The sequence below is a fragment of the Dipteris shenzhenensis genome, chromosome 29 (assembly GCF_047967505.1).
Source record: "Dipteris shenzhenensis isolate YYH24624 ecotype China chromosome 29, Dip_SZ_1.0, whole genome shotgun sequence".
In the NCBI taxonomy this organism is placed as follows: domain Eukaryota; kingdom Viridiplantae; phylum Streptophyta; class Polypodiopsida; order Gleicheniales; family Dipteridaceae; genus Dipteris; species Dipteris shenzhenensis.
This window is the reverse complement of record NC_141624.1, coordinates 10,636,614-10,658,930: the sequence shown is the minus strand read 5'-3', so window position 1 is coordinate 10,658,930 and position 22,317 is coordinate 10,636,614.

Here is a 22,317-nt window from a genome sequence, read left to right as displayed (position 1 = left end):
GAAAGTAGATCACCCCATGGTTGATGTGAATGCAGGTCACTCTTATGTGGATAGTGAATCCAGTGGCTCAAAAGAGAGCCTTGATGATGAGTTGGGTATTCCTTCTGTTGTTACACCTGGAGTAAGGAAGACAAGGGATGTTTTGAGAGCACCTAGTAGTGAGCCTATTTTGCGCAGGTCTACTAGAGTTAAGTATCCTATGGATAGGCTGAAATATGATGGATTTATAGCCATTCACTATGCCTATATGGTCAAAGTGATACAAGAACCAGAACCCACTTCTTTTGAGCAAACCATGGGAAAAGAAAAATGGGAGAAAGCCATGGATGAAGAAATGGATGCCTTGGAAGCAAATGCTACATGGGAATTGGTGCCTTTGCCTAAAGACAAGAATGCTATTGGCTGCAAGTGGGTTTATAAGGTGAAGCACAATGCAGATGGTTTTGTGAGCAGATACAAGGCAAGATTAGTTGTCAAGGGGTATGCACAGACATATGGTATTGATTATGAAGAAACATTCAGTCCGGTTGCAAGAATGGCAACTGTAAGAGCAGTCATTGCTATGGCTGCATCAAAGGGATGGTCTTTACATCAGATGGATGTAAACAATGCTTTCTTGCATGTGGTGATTTGCAAGAAGAAGTCTATATGGAGCAGCCACCAGGTTATGTGCATGCTGTTTATCTTGAGTTTGTTTGCAGGTTGAAGAAAGCCTTGTATGGCTTGAAGCAAGCACCCAGAGCATGGTCTGACAAGATAGGACATTATCTTGTTACTATCGGCTTTCAGATTTCCAAAGTATATTTCTCACTTTATGTGAGAAAAATAGAGAAAGGCATTATGCTGCTTGTCATTTATGTTGATGATTTAATCATCACAGGTGATAGTGATGAAGATATCCTTCATGTGAAAATGCTATTGAAGCAGAAGTTTGAGATGAAGGATTTGGGAGAGCTGCATTTCTTCCTAGGCATTGAGGTGATTAGATTCACAAGTGGGATATGGCTCTTGCAGAGGCAGTATGGATTGGACATGCTATCCAAATATGGGATGATAGGCTATAAGCCTATTTTAGTTCCTTTGGAGCAAAATGTGAATTTGAGCGTAGATGCAGGTGAGCTTCTGGAAGACTCTACTATATACAGATGCATAGTAGGAAGTTTGATTTATATGACTATTACCAGGCCAGATTTGAGCTATGCTGTTGGGTTGGTAAGTCAGTTTATGTAGGCTCCAAGGAAACCTCATTTGGATGCGGCTAGATGCATACTGAGGTATGTGAAGTCCACATTGCAATATGGACTATTTTATAAGACTGGGGTTCAGATACAGTTGCATGGATACACTGATGCTGATTGGACTGGTAGTATTTCTGATAGATGATCTACGAGTGGATATGTGTTCTCTTTGGGAGTGCTGCAGTCACTTGGAGCAGCAAGAAACAACATACAGTTGCCTTGTCGAGCACAGAGGCTGAGTACAGGGGTGCAGCAAAGGCTGCATGTGAGGCAGCTTGGTTGCATAAGCTACTTTATGATATGCGTCAGTCTATAGATGGGCAAGTTGTCATTTATTATGACAACATGAGCAGTATACACTTGGCAAATAACCCAGTCTATCATGCTAGAACAAAGGACATTGAGGTGCATTATCACTATGTGTGGGAGAAGGTTCTAGTAGGTTTTATTGATCTAGTTTATGTCAACACAAAGGATCAGGTAGCTGACATATTCACGAAGGCATTGGGTGCAGAGAAGTTGCGCAAGTTCAGAGACCTGCTTGGTGTGCAGGAATTGGGATTGAGCTCGAGGGGGAGTGTTGAGATATCAAGATCCACTCGTGATATGCCAAGGTGATCGTTGTGCATTTATGTCACCGACTTGTTAGCTACAGATGTGGTTGGTACACCGCCCATGAATAATAGCTGGATGACAGCGATCTTTATGTACTCTAGTTAGTGGCTTAGTTAGTATGCCACCTAGGTTAGGTTTGAGACCCACATATAGAGTTCACCTATTCTTTTTGTACTAAAAGAGAGAGTTCTTTTGGCTTTCACAACTAAGAAGAGGAAAACTATTTTCAGCCTCCACTTTTGTGCGTATTCCCCCATTATGTATGTGAGAAAGCTACAAGTGAGACTCCTTACCTCTCTCCCACTCTCTTCACAACACATATACCCTTCGACTGATCATAGAATAGTATGTCACTTATTGCTACTCACATCAAAAGGAAAAACAATTTTGCTTTATATTTGTTATTATTTCTCAATATCATACTTGTATGGAACAGTATAGAGATTGAGGAATATGGCAAATATAATGCTTGGACCTATAACAAAATAACATAAGCAATGAATAGATGTGGTATAGTAATTTCTCTTGGTGCAAGATAAGAATAAAAATAATATTTCATAAGTTTTGAATTGGCTAAATTCATTATATCTTGGTTAATGAGAGCTTAAGATCTCTTGAATGATTTTTTTGACCATGATGATACTTGATTAATATCCAAGAGATTACTCTTTACATCTCTACTCGTTGACTCGGAAAGTCAAATACACAATTGAGGTCAGTTGCAATCCAAGCAAGAGGGATGTTACGGAATTGTATTTTTGATATTTCTTGCTATGGAAATTATTTTATTTTAACCAAATGTGACTATGGCAAAGTATTCCAAAAGAGAACACTGGACGCGGCGAGGGTCCTAGTAGATTCTTTATGGGGTTTACTTGGGGAGACCTAACTAGGCTAGATGGTAAGTATTGTGGGTGATTCCATGTTAATACTAATGTCGCTAGTGCTACTGGTATTATTGCAATTGGTCGCAAGGTATGTATTTTGATGTTTGTATATCAAGCATACAATTGTGTTGGCACTAGTTGGTGTGATGATTCATCAATTAATTATAACAACTAACACAATTGGTGGCTTGAGTACAGATGATGGGTTGGATAACGAGGAACGGAGATGATGAAGGTGATTTGGATTGATTGAAGTATCTAATGGCTATCAAAGGCCATGGGCCAATGAATTTTAAGCCGTGGGCTTATTTATTTTATAAATTTTGGATGAGGGCATACTAAGCCTTGTGATATTTTAAGCTCGTGGAGCTATGTTGAGCAATCCCTCTAATTATGGACAAGGGATGCTTTTGGATGTACTATTATTGGCTCTTTGATTTTTGGAATTACAATTATAAATACTCTAGATGGGAAGCAAGAGCCACCATCTAGGGGGGGCAGACTGGTCCCCATGCAGTGCCGCTTTCTCCTCCTGTTCTCCCCCCCACTTGTTTTCTTATTCTTGGTTTCTATGGTTTTGATAAATCTTGAATTTGTGAGCATGTTTGATTTTGATTTTTGTAATAGCTCAATGATACATCACTTTGCTTAAATTTTCCTTCGTTATTGCTTTACTCTCAGCTCTCTTTCTCATTGCAAACAATCTCTCTCTCTCTCTCTCTTTCTCACTTTGCACACATTAGGGCTCAACACAAATGTCGGGTTGGACCTCCCCAAAGGTCTTTGTTTCTTTAGAGATTTTTTGAGTATCTGAGTTCAGTGTATAGGTGTGTTACAAGAATTCCAAAGTGTGAAAAGATTACAAGAGCTCTCAGGTTCATTCTTGTGGCAATAGCCAATTGTCAATTTTCTAACTACTTCCTAACTAAGTCCTAGTTACATGCCTCAAGAGGGAAAAACTTTAGAGTCTTCTTAGCACTTGGTCACGCAAGTGATCTCTCGAATGCTTGCTAGGCTCCTCTTGCTTGGGCTTTTAACCCATTTAACACCTGTAACAATTAATCAAAGCACACATAGCTATGGCACCCATTAATCATTAGCACTTTTGCATGCAAATCAATTCTAAACTAATCCTAGTCTCTATGGGCATTCCTATCAAGCAAAACATGTGCACATAAAACATTAACTCTGTGGTTGACCAAAGCCAACCCTTCTAGCCATAATTAAGGACTTTCACCAAGGGGTAAAGGCACCTTAATTAATACGAGAACTCTCCGAGTAATGATCTAGGTCAGTCTGCTTTGGCTGAGCCAAGTCTTGTTGACCAAAGTCAACTCTTTCTGATCGGAGTAAGAGGTTCTTTGGTTAACCATAGTTAACCCTCTTGGCATACGCCAAGTCTTCCTAACCGAGGTTAGACTTACTTAATCGAGGTTAAGTATCTTTGATCGAAGTCAATACTTTTAGCAATTATATATAACTTTTTGAACATAATTAAATAAATAAAGAACTCATTAATTATGATCAATAAATGGTCAACTAGAACTTTGACTATGGAGTACTTGATGACAATCCTCAACACATTCCCTCAAGGTTAGCATCATGAAGTAGGCCTTCCCTCAAGATGATGATTATGGGGAATGAAGAAGGACTAAACATTCCATTCCATCATACATCCTTTAATGGGAATGTTCTTCCTTTGAGTCAAACCAAGAGCTTGCGAGTGTTTCTAAAAAATCTCGTTCTCAAGTGATTTGGTAAAGATATCTGCAACATTCTCTTTGCTATCACAATGTTGTAATGTGATTTATCTAAGTAACACTCTTTCTCTCATGAAGTGCTATTTGACATCAATGTGCTTTTCCCTTGAGTGATATACTAGATTCTTGGCTAATGCTTGATCCGATTGATTATCATAGTATATTATTGTTGGATTTAACTCATGAAAATAATCTATTTCTAAGAATAGTCTTCTGAGCCATAGCCGCACGTGCACTTGTTGTGAGTGCCCTATATTCTTCTTGAATTGAAGACAAAGAAATAGCTACGCTAACCATGATATAGCACATTGACCAAGGAAAAATGCATATCCTTGTGTGGATCTCCTAGTCTCATGATCTCTTGCATAGTCACTATCATAGTATCCATGCAAAATTGGATGAATATCTCTATATTCTATCCCAAACTGTCTTGTACCTTTGATGTATCTCAAGGCTCTCTTAGCTACATTCCAATGAGATTGTTTTGGATTTGCCATAAACTATGCTAGTGAACATACTGCATAACAAACATCTGGCCTTGTGATAGTCAGATATATAAGGGTGATCTGATGAGCTGTCGATAGTACTTGTCATTGACTATAGACTTTTTTGGATATTTGGCACGTTTCAAACTCTACTCCATGGGAGTGGATAAAATATTATAATCTACCATATGAAACTTCTTCAGGAGACTATCCACATATTTTTGCTGACTCATGAAGGTGATGTCTGAGTCTCTCTAGAACTCAATACCAAGATAATAGTGCATATGTCCAAAATCTTTAATGTCAAACTCTACAGATAAGTCTTGTTTTAGCTTGCTAATGAAGCTATCATTCCTTCCTATCACAATTAGATCATCTACATACAAAAGTGCAATAGTAATGTCTTCCCCTTGAAATTTGTAGTAGAGAGTATGATTTGCATTGGATTTGATGTATCCCAAATTAACAAAATATTTGTCGATTTTGTTGTATCAACTTTTGGGTGCTTGGTTTAAGCCATACGTAGAGACTATTCTTTAGATGGCAAACATGATGCTCTTTTCTTGGTTCAACATACCCTGCTGGTTGCTACATGTAGACTTCCTCATCTAGGTGACCATTGAGAAAAGAATTTTTGACATCTAGCTGTTATTCATTCCATCTGTTAAGTGTGGCTAGTGATATCAAAAATCTTATGGAATCCTTCTTTGCTCTGTTGGAGCATAAGTCTCATCATAATCTTGACCATATTGCCGTGTAAAACCTTTTGTTGTAGCTAGTCTAACTTTGTATCTTTCAATACTTCCATTTGGATTGTAGTTTACTTTCTAAAACCATTTGTTTGCAAGGGCCTTTTTCCTATTGGAAGTGTAAGAAAATAATACATCTATGCTCAACAGATAACAGGATCTCGTACGCGAGAGAGAAAACAAGATAGTATGGAGAATCAAAAATTTGATTACTGTAGAACTGATACAATAGATGGCGCTGCCTCCCAACCGTGCGCTCCTGTGAAAGAAGCTTCGATGGCGTGTTGGAAACAATAGAAGACGGAGGCTGGATGCTAAGGAATCATGGTTGCTGTAGCCAGTGATGAAATGGGCTTCACGGGCTTGCTCTTATATAGCCAGTAGTCGTAGTCGGTTAGGCTCAATTGGGTGACCAACCCAGTCTACCCAAAACGGTCGAGTGGGGGTCCGTCCCAAAATAGGCCATTGACCATACGATAGAACCGGTGCGCAAAACAGAGCAACTAACCTACAGTCTCCGTTCGGCCCAGAGCCATCCGGGATCATCTGAGGCTCCAAATAGGCCTCGCAACTCGAGAGTGGGGGCTGCCCTGGGAAATGCTCCGTCTATCCTCAGTGCGGTCAGTCAAGGGATGCCTTCTCGCACTTGCATGTAGCCTAGTTGGCGGTGTGCCAACTCTATCTGAAGCTGTCCAGCCATCAGGCCACACATGCCCCCATTTGGTGTCCAAACCAGGACCTACCGGATAACCGAGCTACTCAAATGCCTTCTCCTCATATGGGGGGCTTACAAGTAGAGTTAGTTGGTTCCCGTGTAGTTACACGAGAGTGGAGCATTGATATCTAACACCCCCCCTCAATGTCCACCCGCAAGTGAACTTACTTTTTCGGCCCAATGCCAAGTCGATGAAGATGCCTCTCCAACAACAAGTCTCTTCCAAGAGACTTCGTGAAGATGTCCACAGCATTCTCTGTAGTTGGACAGTACACCAAGTTGACCTCTTCATCCATGATGAGCTCGCGTACAAAGTGATATTGAATCTCAATGTGTTTTGTGCGAGCGTGGAACACCGGGTTCTTTGCAATCGCCATGCAACTCTGATTGTCACATGATAACTGCGTAGGCTTGTTCTGCACTGCACGCATGTCCCCCAAAATCCTCCTCAACCACACTACCTTGCAAGAAGCAAAGCATGCAGATTTGTACTCGGCCTCGGTAGAAGAAAGAGCAACTGTGGGTTGCTTCTTGCTGACCCATGACACAACTCCAGATCCAAGTGAGAAACAGTATCCTGTCACTGATCTCCTGCTATCCACGTCTCCTGCCCAATCTGAGTCACAGAATCCGATCAAGATCTTGCCCTTGGTATAGGTGATGCCATAATCAAGTGTGCCTTTGATGTATTTCAGCACCCGCATCCTTGCCCTCCAATGGTTCTCCCGGGGCTTATTGGAAAACCTGCTTAGTACACCAGTCGCAAAACTGATGTCCGGCCGTGTGTTGCACAGGTAAATCAAGCTGCCCACAAGCCTTCTGTACTTCACTTCGTCCACCAGTGGTGATGAATCCTCATTTGAGAGCTTCGCGTCAACCTCCATAGGGGTACCAACTGTCTTGCACTCAGCCATGCCAAATGCCTTCAGTATCTCTCCAGCATACTTCAGCTGTGAAATGAAGATCTATTCCGGCTCCTGCCAAACATCAATCCCCAAACAGAAATGCATCAGTCCGAGATCTATCATTTCAAACTCTCTTCCTAGCAAATGCTTCGTCTGCAAGATCTTCTCTTCATGGTTCCCTGTTATGACAAGGTCGTCGACATAAAGGACCACGATCATACTTCTGCCTCCTTCTCTGAAGATATACAAATTTGCATCAGATGGGCTCCTCCTGAACCCGTTTTGCAAAAAGTAGGCATCCATTCGCTGGTACCACGCTCGTGGGGCCAGTTTCAGCCCGTAAAGTGCCTTCTTCAGTTTGCAGACTTTACCTTCTGAACCGGGGATCTCAAAACTTGGTGGTTGTTCCACGTATACCCCCTCCTTGAGATCGCCATTCAGAAAGGCAGATTTCACATCCATCTAAAACATGGGCCAACTTCCCTAGGCAGCTAAAGCCAAAACACTGTGAATTGTGGTTAGTCGAGCTGTGGGAGCAAAAGTATCTTGATAATCAAAACCATGTACCTGTGCAAATCCTTTTGCCATGAACCGAGCCTTGTACTTATCCAACATGCCGTCGGACTTTGTACTTGGTCTTGTACACACACCCACTTGGTTCCGATTACCTTGCGTTTTGGTGGTCGATCCACAAGGTCCCAAGTGTTGTTCTTCATTATGGAACCATACTCCGACTGCATAGCCTCCATCCACCTATCATCGCCCTGTACCTCTTCAAGACACTTGGGTTCATTAGCACGAATCACTTCTGTCATCAAAGCATAGTTGACCAAGTGTTCCTATGCCCTTCTTTGCTCCTCTAATCTCTTGGACCGACGGTGTTTGGATGGTTCCTCCTCAATGGCTAGAGGTTCTCTACCATCCAAATGCTGCTTTACCCACTTCGGGAACGGCCGTTGCCATTGTGGTTCTACAGGCTCTTCTTCATCTTCTTTGTCTTGAATCCTCCCAAGCATCGTTGGGGGAGTTCCGTCTGCTGTTGGTGGCGATACTAGATGGATATCCTAGTCCTGGTTGTCTGGGAAGGAAGCATCCTCCTCTAATGGATGCGGCTGTTTTGAGAAGACCACATCGCGACTTACAATTACCTTCTTGGTAATAGGGTTATAGAGATGGTAACCCTTCGCCTCTTCACTGTAGCCCAAGAAAATACACTTTCGGCTCTTCGCTTCCCATTTGGTCCTGGTAGCATCAGGGACATGCACAAAACAGTCACATCCAAAAACTCTGAAATGTGCAGCTGAAGGTTTCTTACCAAAAAAGGCTTGCAGTGGAGTCATCCCATTCATAGCCTTCGTGTAGCTACGATTGAGGATGTAAATTGCAGTGTTACATGCTTCAGCCCAGAAAGTCTTTGGCAAATCTTTCCCTTTCATCATACTCCGGCCCATTTCGCAGATGACACACATCTTGCGTTCTGCTACTCCATTTTACTCTGATGTATGTGGCAGGGGTTTCTGCCTCTTGATCTCGTGACTTTTGCAGTAACTTTTGAATTCAGTCGATGTGAACTCTCCACCTTTGTCTGATCTCAGCTTCTTTACCTTCCTCCATGATTCTTTCTCGACCATTACATGGCATTCCTTGAACCTACTGAAAGCCTCGTCTTTTGTCTTCAAGAAGTATATCCATATCCTTCTACTATAGTCATCGATCAGCATCATGAAGTAGTAGGAACCACCCAAAGCTTCCGTCTCCATCTTTCTGCAGAGGTCCGTGTGAACGAGCTCTAGAGGAGCCTTTGCCCTGCTAGCCTCTTTAGGAAAGGGCTGCCGATGCTGCTTGCCCATCATGCAAGCTTCACATACATCGGGCAGATCTGAAATTTCTATTCTGCGTATTTAGCGCTGTAACAAGACCGTCGTACTTTGGTGGGAGAATCCGTATGCATCTTCGTGCTAGATTCTCGCTGGTGATGGTGATGCCAATCGCAGTCATCTGATCGCGCAGATTCTTCACCTTGCTGATGAACTTCTCTGCCACTTCATACTCAGACAATTTTTCGTTCACGAGTTAAGTCTCCAGATTCTGAATCCGCGTCCAATTCGTGGTCTCGTACTGATTTTTCAAGACCATCCATGCCTCCTCTGCTGTGGTGACATGTTGAATTAACACCATGACGGAATCGCTAACACTGCAGACAATAGAACACAGTGCATCTGCATTTGTTCTTGTCCACGTGAGAATCTCATCCGCAATTGATACTATCTGTTGTCCTGCATTGGCTGGATCCGGTCTCACAACTGGCCTCACGTCCACCCCGGTAGCAGTGTCTCAAAGCTCATATGTGCTTAGGATGGTCTTCATCTTGAACTTCCAGAGTGGATAGTTAGAGCCATCCAACTTTTCGCTTTCGCCGAACGGTGGGATTCGCAATCTTGCGGGGTGGGCCATCTCTCACAATCTGCTCGCAAACAGAAACACACTACCAAATCTTCTTGCTAGAGTCCAGCAGGCTTTGATACCATGTAAGAAAATAATACAACGTCTATGCTCAACAGATAACAGGATCTCGTACGCAAGAGAAAAAACAAGATAGTATGGAGAATCCAAAATTTGATTATTGTAAAACTGATACAATAGATGGCGCTGCCTCCCAACTATGCGCTCTTGTGAAAGAAGCTTTGATGGCATGCTAGAAATAGTAGAAGACGGAGACAGGATGCTAAGGAATCAGGGTTGCTGTAGCCAATGATGAAATGGGCTTCACAGGCTTGCTCTTATATAGCCACCAGTCATAGTCGGTTAGGCTCAATTGGGTGACCGTGACCCACTCCACCCAAAACGGTCAACTAGGGGTCGTTCCAAAATAGGCCACCGACCATACGATAGCACCGGTGCGCAAAACAGAGCAACTAACCTATGGTTACCGTTCACCAGAGCCATCCGGGATCATCTGAGGCTCCAAACAGGCCCCACAACCTGAGAGTGGGCTACCCCAAGAAATGCTCCATCTACCCTCAGTGCGGTCAATCAAGGGATGCCTTCCTACACTTGCATGTAGCCTAGTTGGCGGTGTGCCAACTCTATATGAAGCCGTCCAGCCATCAGGCCACAAATGGCCCCCATCTGGTGTCCAAACCAGGACCTACCGGATAACTGAGCTACTCAAATGCCTTCTCCTCATATGGGGGGCTTACAAATAGAGTTAGCTGGTTCCCGCATAGTTACACGAGAGTGGAGCATTGATATCTAACAGAAAGGTCACATAAATCCCAACGGTTGTTTTTGTACAAAGCTTCCCATTGCTTCATTCATAGGAGTTTGCCATTATAGCTTATCAATTGCATATTCAAAGTACACTAGCTTTTCTGTAGCCATGATGGTAGTCATAAAAGCATAATTGGTGGTTTCAATTTGAATTTCTTTCCCTTCTTGGGCATATGTCAACCTTGATGGTGTTCTACTTTCTCTAGTAAGGCTATCTGAGTTGCTTTTGTGATAGAGGATCCTTTGGCATTTCTTACTCTTCTTCATAAACTTTTTCTATAAGTGATTGTGTATCGGTGCGACCATCTCTTGTATATTTGATGTTTTCCATTCTGATTCCTTATCAAAGATAACATCTCTGAGATTATGACCTTTTGGTTGATGGGACCATACAACTTTTATGCTTTGCTTTCTTCATTGTAGCCAACCATGATGCATTTACGTGACTTCACATCCAACTTTGTGATGATCATTATAGATCTACCCGCCGATGTATGTGAAGCTTGCATGATGGGCAAGCAGCATCGGCAACCCTTTCCTAAAGAGGCCAGCAGAGCAAAGGCTCCTATAGAGCTTGTTCACATGGACCTCTGCGGAAAGATGGAGACAGAATCTTTGGGTGGTTCCTACTTACATCATGACGCTGATCGATGACTACAGTAGAAGGATATGGATATACTTCCTGAAGACTAAAGATGAGGCTTTTAGTAAGTTCAAAGAATGGCATGTAATGGTCGAGAAAGGAAAGGGGAGGAAGGTGAAGAAGTTGAGATCAGACAAAGGTGGTGAGTTCACATCAAGTGAATTCGAAAGTTACTGCAAAAGTCACGGGATCAAGAGGCAGAAACCCCTGCCACATACATCACAGCAAAATGGAGTAGCAGAGCGCAAGATGCACGTCATCTACAAAATGGGTAGGAGTATGATGAAAGGGAAAGATTTGCCAAAGACTTTATGGGCTGAAGCATGTAACACAACAGTTTACATTCTGAATCGTAGCTACATGAAGGCTGTGAATGAGATGATTCCACTGCAGGCCTTTTTTGGTAAGAAACCTTCAGCTGCACATTTCAGAGTTTTTGGAAGTGACTGTTTTGTGCATGTCCCTGATGCTAACAGGACCAAATGGGAACCGAAGAGCCGGAAGTGTATTTTCTTGGGCTACATTAAAGAGGCGAAGGGTTACCGTCTGTATAATCCTATTACCAAGAAGGTAATAGTAAGTGGCGATGTGGTCTTCTCAGAACAGCTGCATCAATTGGAGGAGGATGCTTCCTTCCCAGACAACCAGGACCAGGATATCCATCCAGTACAACCACCAACAGCAGACCAAACTCCCCCAATGGTGCTTGGGAGGATTCAAGATAAAGAAGAGAAAGAAGAGCCTGCAGAACCACAATGGCAACAGCTATTCCCGAGGTGGGTAAAGCAGCTTTTGGATGGCATAGAACCTCCAGCCATTGAGGAGGAACCATCCGAACACCGCCGGTCCAAGAGATTAGAGGAGCAAAGAAGGGCGCAGGAACACTTGGTCAACTACGCTTTGATGACAGAGGTGATCCGCGCTAAAGAACCCAAGTGTCTTGAAGAGGCACAGGGTGATGATAGGTGGATGAAGGCTATGCAGTCAGAGTATGGCTCCATAATGAAGAACAACACTTGGGACCTTGTGGATCGACCACCAAAACGCAAGGTAATTGGCACCAAGTGGGTGTACAAGACCACCGATGGCACATTGGATAACTACAAGGCTCAGCTCGTGGCAAAAGGATTCGCACAGGTATATGGTTTTGATTATCAGGATACTTTTGCTCCCACAGATCGACTAACCACAATTCGTAGTGTTTTGGCATCAACAACACAAGAAAGTTGGCCCTGTTTCAGATGGATGTAAAATTTGCCTTTTTGAATGGAGATCTCAAGGAGGAGGTATACGTGGAACAACCACTAGGTTTTGTGATCCCCACTATCCCCAGTTTAGAAGGAAAAATCTGTAAACTGAAGAAGGCACTTTACGGGCTGAAACAGGCCCCACGAGCGTGGTACCAGCGGATTGATGCCTACTTTCTACAAAACAGGTTTAGGAGGAGCCCATCTGATGCAAATTTGTATCTCTACAAAGAAGGAGGCAGGTGTATGATTGTGGTCCTTTATGTGGACGACCTTGTCATAACAGGGAACCATGAAGAAAAGATCTCGCAGACAAAGCAATTGCTAGGTAGAGAGTTTGAAATGATAGACCTCGGATTGATGCATTTCTGTTTAGGGATTGAAGTTTGGCAAGAGCCAAAATAGATCTTCATCTCACAGCTGAAGTATGCTAGAGAGATACTGAAGGCATTTGGCATGGCTGAGTGCAAGACGGTTGGCACCCCTATGGAGGTTGATGTGAAGCTCTCAAACAATGATTCATCACCACTGGTGGATTAAGCGAAGTACAGAAGGCTTGTGGGCAGTTTGATTTACTTGTGCAACACGCGACCAGACATCAATTTTGCGACTGGTGTACTAAGCAGGTTTTCCAATAAGCCCCGAGAGAACCATTGGAGGGCAGGGATGCGGGTGCTGAAATACATCACTTGATTATGGTATCACCTATAACAAGGGCAACACCTTGACCAGATTCTGTGAGTCGGATTGGGCAGGAGACATGGACAGCAGGAGATCAATGACTGTTTATTGTTTCTCACTTGGATGTGGAGCTATGTCATGGGTCAGCAAGAAGCAACCCACAGTTGCTCTTTCTTCTACCGAGGCTGAGTACAAATCAGCATGTTTTGCTTCTTGTGAGGCAGTGTGGTTGAGGAGGATTTTAGGGGACATGGGTGCAGTGCAGAACAAGCCTACGCAGTTATCATGTGACAATCAAAGTTGCATGGCAATTGCAAAGAACCCTGTGTTCCACGATCGCACAAAACACATTGAGATTCAATCTCACTTTGTACGCGAGTTATCATGGATGGAGAGGTCGACTTGGTGTACTGTTCGACTACAGAGAATGCTACGGACATCTTCGCGAAGGCTCTTGGAAGCGACTTGCTGGAGAGGCATCTTCATCGATGGGCCAAAAAAGTAAGTTCACTTGCAGGTGGACATTGAGGGGGGGTCTTTGATATTAATGCTCCACTCTTGTGTAACTACGCGAGAACCAGCTAACTCTACTTGTAAGCCCCCCATATGAGGAGAAGGCATTTGAGTAGCTCGGTTATCCAGTAGGTCCTGGTTTGGACACCAGATGGGGGCCATGTGTGGCCTGATGGCTTGACAGCTTCAGATAGAGTTGGCACACTGCCAACTACGCTACATGCAAGTGTGGGAAGGCATCCCATGACTGACCGCACTGAGGGTAGACGGATCATTTCCTAGGGCATCCCACTCTCGGGTTGCAGGGCCCGTTTGGAGCCCCAGATGATCCCAAATGGCTCTATTCTATGCCACGGTTCAATCGTGCGGTCGGTGGCCTATTTCGGGACCTACCTCCAGTCGGCCATTTTGGGTGGACTGGGTCGGTCTCCCAATTGGGTCTAACTGACTACGACTAGTGGCTATATAAGAGCAAGCCCGTGAAGCCCATTATCATCATTGGCTACAGCAACCCTGATTCCTTAGCATCCAGCCTCTGTTCTCTATTGTTTCTAGCACACCATCGAAGCTCCTCACACAGGAGTGCACGGCTAGGAGGCAGCGCCATCTATTGTATTAGTTTTACAGTCATCAAATTTTTTGATTCTCCATACTATCTGCTTTTCTCTCTTGCATACAAGATCCTGTTATCTGTTGAGCACATACATTGTATTGTTTTCTTACACATTGTACTACTTGGATTTCATCAATGACCAGAAAATATTGTTGATCCTACTTTTTAAGAGAAATTTGAAGTCTTTTCTAGGTTTCAAGAGTTCAAAGCCATGGTAGAAAACCTGACAAGCAAAAAGATCAAAGTCATGAGATCAAACAAAGGAGGTGAATACATGTCTTCAACATTCATGAACTTCTACAGAAGTAATGTCATTCAAAGACAATTAACATGTGCAAATACTCCTCAATAGAATGCAATAGCTAAAAGAAAGAATGGTACTTCAGCCAACAGTGCTAGTGCAATGCTCTGTGAGAAGCATCTTTTGAATTAGTATTGGGCAGAAGCAATTGCCACTACAAACTACTTGCTTAATCAGCATCCGACTGAAACGATTCAAGGTATGACACCTTATGAGGCATTCACTAGATACAAGCCACACATTGGGCATCTCTGCATATTTGGTTACGCTAGTGTTGCTCACATCGGCTCAAGCACTGAAAGCTGAGAGTTCGTAGATGTTGGTGCCCCGTGTACCTTTACCAATGACCTTCCCTTGAAGATCCAAAATCTATGCGCCATTCTTATCGAAGTGAACTTTGAGATCCCGATCCATGATCGCAAAAACGGACAACAAGTTACTCTTGATATCTGGCACATAAAGAACATCAGACAACTGTTTTACAACTCCATCTGACTTGAGAGCAATCGTACCTTTTCCTTTTGTTGGACATTTTGCATCATTGTCGACTGCTACCAGGATGTCATTCCCTACTGGATGTAGAGAGGTATACCAATCCTTCCGACTGGTCATGTGGTGCGATGCACCACTGTCAATAATCCAAGGTTCATCTGCAGATACATGAATTGCCTCCGTGTAAATCTCCTCAATTGCTACGAAAAACTCTACTGGTACTGCCTGCGTGCTATTGCTGGACTCTTTCTTTACTCCATTCTTTCTCATCTGCAATCTTCTTCCGGCACTCATTCTGCTTGTGCCCTGCCTTATTGCAATAGAAGCACTTGATCTTCTTCTTTCTCTTTTTATCATCAGAAGAAGATGGGTTACTAGAGTCCTTACCCTTACCTTTCTTTGATCCAGCCGAGAAAGCCAAATCTTCTCCAGCTCATCTTTTGATGCATCTCCTCCTCCAGAACCATTGCACTGAAATCCTCAAAGCTGAGGGGCAGATTTATGTTATGTGTATTCAACGTCATAACAAGACCGTCGTACTTTGGTGGGAGAATCCGTATGCACCTTCGTGCTAGATTCTCGCTGGTGATGGCGATGCCAATCGAAGTCATCTGATCGCGCAGATTCTTTACCCTAATGATGAACTTCTCTGCCGTTTCAGACTCAGACAATTTCTCATTCGCAAGTTGAGTCTCCAGATTCTGAATCCCCATCTGATTCGTGGTCTCGTACTGACTTTTCAAGACTGCTGTCCATGCCTCCTCCGCTATGGTAATATGTTGAATTAACGCCATGACAGAATCACTTACACTGCAGACAATAGACCATAGAGCATCTGCATTTCTTCTTGTCCATGCAAGAATCTCATCTGCAGTTGGTACTATCTGTTATCCTGCATTGGCTAGATTCGGTCGGCTTCACGTCCACCCCCGTATCCACCCCCGTAGCAGTATCCCAAAGCTCATATGCGCTTAGGATGGTCTTCATCTTGAACTTCCAGAGTGGATAGTTAGTGCCATCAAACTTTTTGCTTTTGCCAAATGGTGGGATTCGCAGTCTTGCAAGCTAGGCCATCTCTCACAATCTACTCGCAAACAGAAACACACTACCAAATCTTCTTACTAGAGACCAAGCTCTGATACCATGTAAGAAAACAATACAACGTCTATGCTCAACAGATAATAGGATCTCGTATGCAAGAGAGAAAGGCAGATAGTATGGAGAATCAAAAATTTTGATTACTGTAAAACTGATACAATAGATGGCACTGCCTCCCAGCCGTGCGCTCCTGTGTGAGGAGCTTCGATGGCGTGTTGGAAACAATAGAGGACGGAGGCTGGATGCTAAGGAATTAGGGTTGCTATAGCCAGTGATGATAATGGGCTTCACGGGCTTGCTCTTATATAGCCACCAGTCGTAGTCGGTTAGACCCAATCGAGAGACCGACCTAGTCCGCACAAAATGACCGACTGGAGGTCGGGTAGGCCACTGATTAGTTGAAAAAATAGAATATATACAAACCCATTTAGGGTTAAGGTTAGGGGATCTAACCCTTTCCTTTATAGCACTCTATAAGGTTAGTGCTATGCACATATGATCACGTCATGGTGCTATGAACACATGATCACATGATGTTGAGCGTGAACTCTCAACACCTTCCCTCAAGATCAACATCATGAAGTAGGCCTTCCCTTAAGATGATGATTCTTGGGAATTGAAGCCGAGCATTACATTCCATCACATCCCTTTAATGGGAATGTCCTTCCTCTGCGTCAATCCAAGAGCTAGTTGGTTTTTCTCAAATAGCTCTTTACCAAGTGGTTTGGTAAAGATGTCTGCAACATTCTCTTTGCTATTACAATGCTGTAGTGTGATGTCACCAAGTAACACTCTTTCTTTGATGAAGTGCTCTCTGACATCAATGTTCTTTGTCCTGGAGTGATATACTAGATTCTTGGCCAATGCTTGAGCTATTGATTATCACAGTATATTGTTGTTAGCTTTGACTCATCAAAGTAATATGTTTTTAACAATAGTCTTCTGAGCCATATAGCCTCACATGCACCTGTAGTGAGTGCTCTATATTCTACTTCAGTCGAAGATAAAGAAACAGTTGGCTATTTTTTTGATAACCATGATATAGCACCTTGACCAAGGAAAAATGCATATCCCTGTGTCGATCTCCTGGTCTCATGATCTTCAACATAGTCACTATCACAGTATCCATGCAACCATGGATGACTTCCTCTGTATTCTATCCCAAACTATCTTGTACCTCTGATGTATCTCAAGACTCTTTTGACTGCATTCCAGTGAGACTGTTTTGGATTTGCCATAAATTGTGCTAGTGAGCTTACTGCATAACAAATATCTGGTCAAGTGATAGTTAGATATATAAGAGATCCGATGAGCTGCCTGTAGTATCTGTCATTGACTGTAGGCTTTTCAGAATCTTTAGTAAGTTTCAAACTCTGCTCCATGGGAGTGGCTACAATCTTGCAATCTGCCATATGAAACTTCTTCAAGAGACTGTCAACATACTTGAGCTGACTCATGAATGTGCTATCTGAATCTCTCTAGAACTCAATTCCAAGACAATAGTGCATAAGTCCAAGATCTTTCATGTCGAACTCTGCAGATAAGTCTTGTTTTAGTTTTTTGATGAAGCTATCCTTGCTTCCTGTCATAATTAGATCATCTACATACAAAAGTGCAATAGTAATGTCTTCCCCTTGAACTTTGTTGTAGAGAGTATGATCTGCATTGGATTCATGTATTCCAGATGAGCAAAATACTTATCAATTCTGTTGTACCAACTTCTGGGTGCTTGCTTTAAGCTGTAGAGACTCTTCTTGAGATGGTAAACCTTATTCTCCTTTCCTGGTTCAACATAACCTGCTAGTTGTTGCATGTAGAATTCCTCGTCTAAATAACCATTGAGAAATGCATTCTTGACATCGAGTTGATACACATTCCATCTGCTGAGTGTTGCTAGTGATATCAAGAACCATATGGAATCCATCTTTGCTACTGGAGCATAAGTCTCATCATAGTCTTGACCATATTGCTATGCAAATCCTTTTGCAACTAATCTGGCCTTGTATCTCTGAATACTGCCATCTGGATTGTACTTCACTTTGTATACCCATTTTTTTGCTATGGCCATCTTTCCTGGTGGAAGGTCACATAATTCCCAAGTATTATTCTTATACAAAGCATCCATTTCTTCATTCACAGCAGTTTGCTATTCTGGCTTGTCTACTGCGTCTTCGAAGTACACTGGCCCTTCTGTAGCCATGATGGTAGTCATAAGAGCATAGTTGGTGGTTTCCACCTGAATTGCTTTGCCTTCCTGAGCATATGTCAATCTGGCTAGAGGTCTGCTTTCCCTAGTAGACCGTCTGAGCTATTGTGGCTCTTTCTTCATCGACCTGTTCTATAGATGATTGTGAAGTTGATGCTTCTATCTCCTGTGTAGGTGAGGTTTTCCATTCTAATTCCTCATCAAAGATTACATCTCTGGAGTAATGACTTTGCGGTTGATGGGATCATACAATTTGTATGCTTTGCTTTCTTCACTGTAGCCAACCATGATGCATTTGCGTAACTTCGCATCCAATTTTCTATGATGATCATCATGTATGTGGGCATATGCTATGCAACCAAATATGCAAAGATGCCCAATGTGTGGCTTGTGTCTAGTGAATGCTTGTGTGTAGTGAACGCTTCATAATGAGTCATACCTTGTATCGGTTCGGTAGGAAGCCGATTAAGCAAGTAGTTTGCTATAGCTATTGCTTCTGCCCAATACTGATTTGGAAGATGATTTTCACTAAGCATTGCTCTAACACTATCTGCGCTAAAGTCTCGTTGCTGGTGCTATGACAATAGATGGAGTAGAGCTACTGGTGGCTAGATTGTCCAATGATCTAGGTGTAGACCCATCGACATACTCCCACTTGTCCTGAAGTATAAGAATGGTCTCCATTCAGCATTTCCATGTACCATAATTGGAGTTGTCTAACTTAGCAGATGCCTTCAGATTAAGGTTGCTAGTCATAGACATGGTGCAAGAAATGTACTCAAAAGTGTTGTGAAAATCTCTGTATGAATCAACTGCAAATACATTGATTGTGGCAAGTGAAATCTCTGAACTGTCGGTGAAGATAGAACTGCAATATATAAAATCTGATATGTATTACAAGGCTTGTGGCAATGATGCCGGGAATAGCCAAGAGGCTTTACAAGGCTGAAATGATGTGCACGATGCCGTGAGATAGTTGAATAGGGTTTACAATGGTGGCATGTGTGTGTGAAATCAAATGCTATCTGTCCACTAAAACAATCTATAATGCCTCTGTAGTCTCTGAAGTTTGCTCATTGAACTGATGAATGTAAGGTTTCAGGTAATGTAATGATGTGAAACGGTATGTGAGCATATGGATTGACTCCGAGTAGGTACTAGTCGAGAATTTTGGGCATGGCTTAGATTAGCAACTTGGAAAAATTCAAAGCGTCCCCTCTATGGCGATCTAGTCTACTCTGATCTAGATCTATACCAACCGTCGATCAATGAAAGAACAGCAAATAATTCCTTTTCTTTTGTTCTTTTTAAGTGCTGGGTCAGATGCGTCGATGTAGAGGCAAATGTACGTGAAGGAAGTGGTTTTGTCGGCGAGGCTCAAATGTGAGTGTAACTTGTACCAAAATGTGCGCATGATGTGACGAGCATGTAGAGCACAAAAAAACGAGCGATTTTCCTTTTTGGAGCGCCCTCAAATTCTTCTTGGATCAAGAGATACGATTTGATCCAGGTGGAGGGGGAAAAGGAGTACAAATGGTGCTCAATGATGATGTGTCAGTGTGGGTCACATGCAATGATGATGTGGCACTATGCCTAACAAGAGGTGTGCCAGTGGAGACCTGTGCTGAGGTGGCAAGAGTGGTCACATGCAGTGACTGTGAAGAGGTAATTGTGCCTACAAGGGTCAGTGCTGATTGGATAGCTGAGGTGGCACTACTAAGGTGGCACAGATGATGTGGCAATGATGACATGGCAAATGATGTGGCACTAATGATGTGGCAGATGATGTGGTAGATGATGTGTCCCTAATGATGTGGTAGGTGACGTGTCTCTGATGATGTGGCAAGTTTTGTGTCACTGATGATGTGTCAATGATGACATGGCACTGATGACGTGTCCTTGATGATGTGGTAAGTGATGTGTCCCTGATGACATGGTAGCTGAGCTGGCAAGGTGACATGCCCAGATGATGTGGTGGTCAGTGATGACGTGGCACTGGAGATAAGGTTGCCATGTGGCACCTGTGAATGGACCTGCTTACGTGGCATGTGGGGGTGACATGGCCTTGTGGATGAGGTTTTGCCACGTGTCAAACTCCAAACCTCAACTAACCCGATCCTATTCTGACCTATGGTTGAGAGGGCTCGGGTTAGTAGTTAGGATGAATAGGGCTCCGGAATCTATGAAGAGTCCGACTTTGATTTCGTCCGTCGGGGCATGTCATTCAGGCAAGGAGCTGGTTTCAGAGCTGCAGCACTTCACTGTCTTCTTCACCTTCACGCTTGCAAGCTTGCAGCCATTTGAGTGATGCTTCGGTGTTGAAGCCCGTGGAGAGGCTATTGCTAGAGTTTGCGCACAGGCGATGGAGCAGCCTATGTGACAGGAGTCTTGTAGAGGTTGGAGGCAGTTTGCTGTTCTGTTGGAGAGCTACGACTACGTTGGTGGTGACCGAGCGCTGGTGATAGGGGAGCCATCAAAGTTATACTTGTAGGAGCCATCGGTGGGTTGTTGAAGCTATCGATGGAGTTGCCTCTGTGGCAAAGCAAGATCTACCGGTGGGCTGGCCTTAGAGCCGCGTTGGAGCACTTAGGTCGATAGCTTTGCCGATGGGCTGGCCTTAGAGCTTAAGGATGTTGTAGAGCTTTGGCGTTGTCAAGCTTGCAGGGTCTGTTGTTGTGGAGCGAGAGCCGCTTGTGAAGGAGACGGTTCGTGGTCGATTGGAGGTAGCTACTTTGCATGGGCGTTGGAGTGAAGGAGCTCGGTGGTAGTCGTTTGATGCGCTCTGTGTAGGAGTCTTAGTCGTAGAAGCCTGTGGCACCGTGAAGCGGGCATTTGGCTGTGGGCTAGATAGTATGTTGCAGGGTGTTGGCTATTGGCGGCTGTGGCGTCCAAAAGAGCTGCTCGCTATGGTGTTGCACGTAGGAGAGGTCGCATGCGAGAGAGTTGCTGTAGATAGGAACAGCAGCTGTGTGTGTTGTCTGCAATCGGTGCTGGCATGAGAGATGGCTTGTAGGAGCTGTAGAGCCATGTAGGTAGGCGGCTTTGGAGCTGCTGCTAGAGGTGCCTTAGATAGATTGTTGCAGGGATGTAGAGTTTGGAAGATGCTGGCTAGAGAACGAATTGCTTTCCTTACGACTTCCCTCTCTATTTTCACACAAGATAACCTTACAAGAGAAGGAATTTAGGAGGAGCAGTAAGCAGGAGGAGCAACCTCAGAAAATATGTGATGCAGAAGCTGAAAAATGGTTGTAGGAACCTTTCTCTAGCAGGAAAGAACTGAAATCTCTCGTTTCTCACTCCGAAATCTTCAAAGGGATTGCTCAATCACACTCATTCTCATGGAATGTACCTAAATCTCTCTGTCAAAGAACTCTCACAATCTCTCAACGATAGAACGGAAACAAATGATGGAAATTTTATATCAATGAACGGATTTTTTTTTCCTCACGGAAGAGAAAACTCGATCTCTCAATCTCTCAAACTATCACACTCTCTCATACTCTCGCATACGGATCGCAATGCCTCAGGGAAGGCAAGGGAGCTCTGATACCATGAAAAAATATGAAGAGGGGAGAAGAGAAGAGTGGAGATGAGGAGAGAGGGCACAACTAGAGAGCACACCACAAATGACTAACTGTACAATAAATTTAGTTGAAAAAATAGAATATATACAAACCCATTTAGGGTTAGGGTTAGGGGATCTAACCCTTTTCTTTATAGCACTCTATAAGGTTAGTACTATGCACATATGATCACGTGATGGTGCTATGCACACATGATCACATGATGTTGAGCGTGAACTCTCAACAGGAGATTCCATTTTCAGACAAAGCATGCTAGTATCACCCCATGTTTAACCCAAAACTAGCATGTGAGTGATAGAAACTCTATACAGGTGA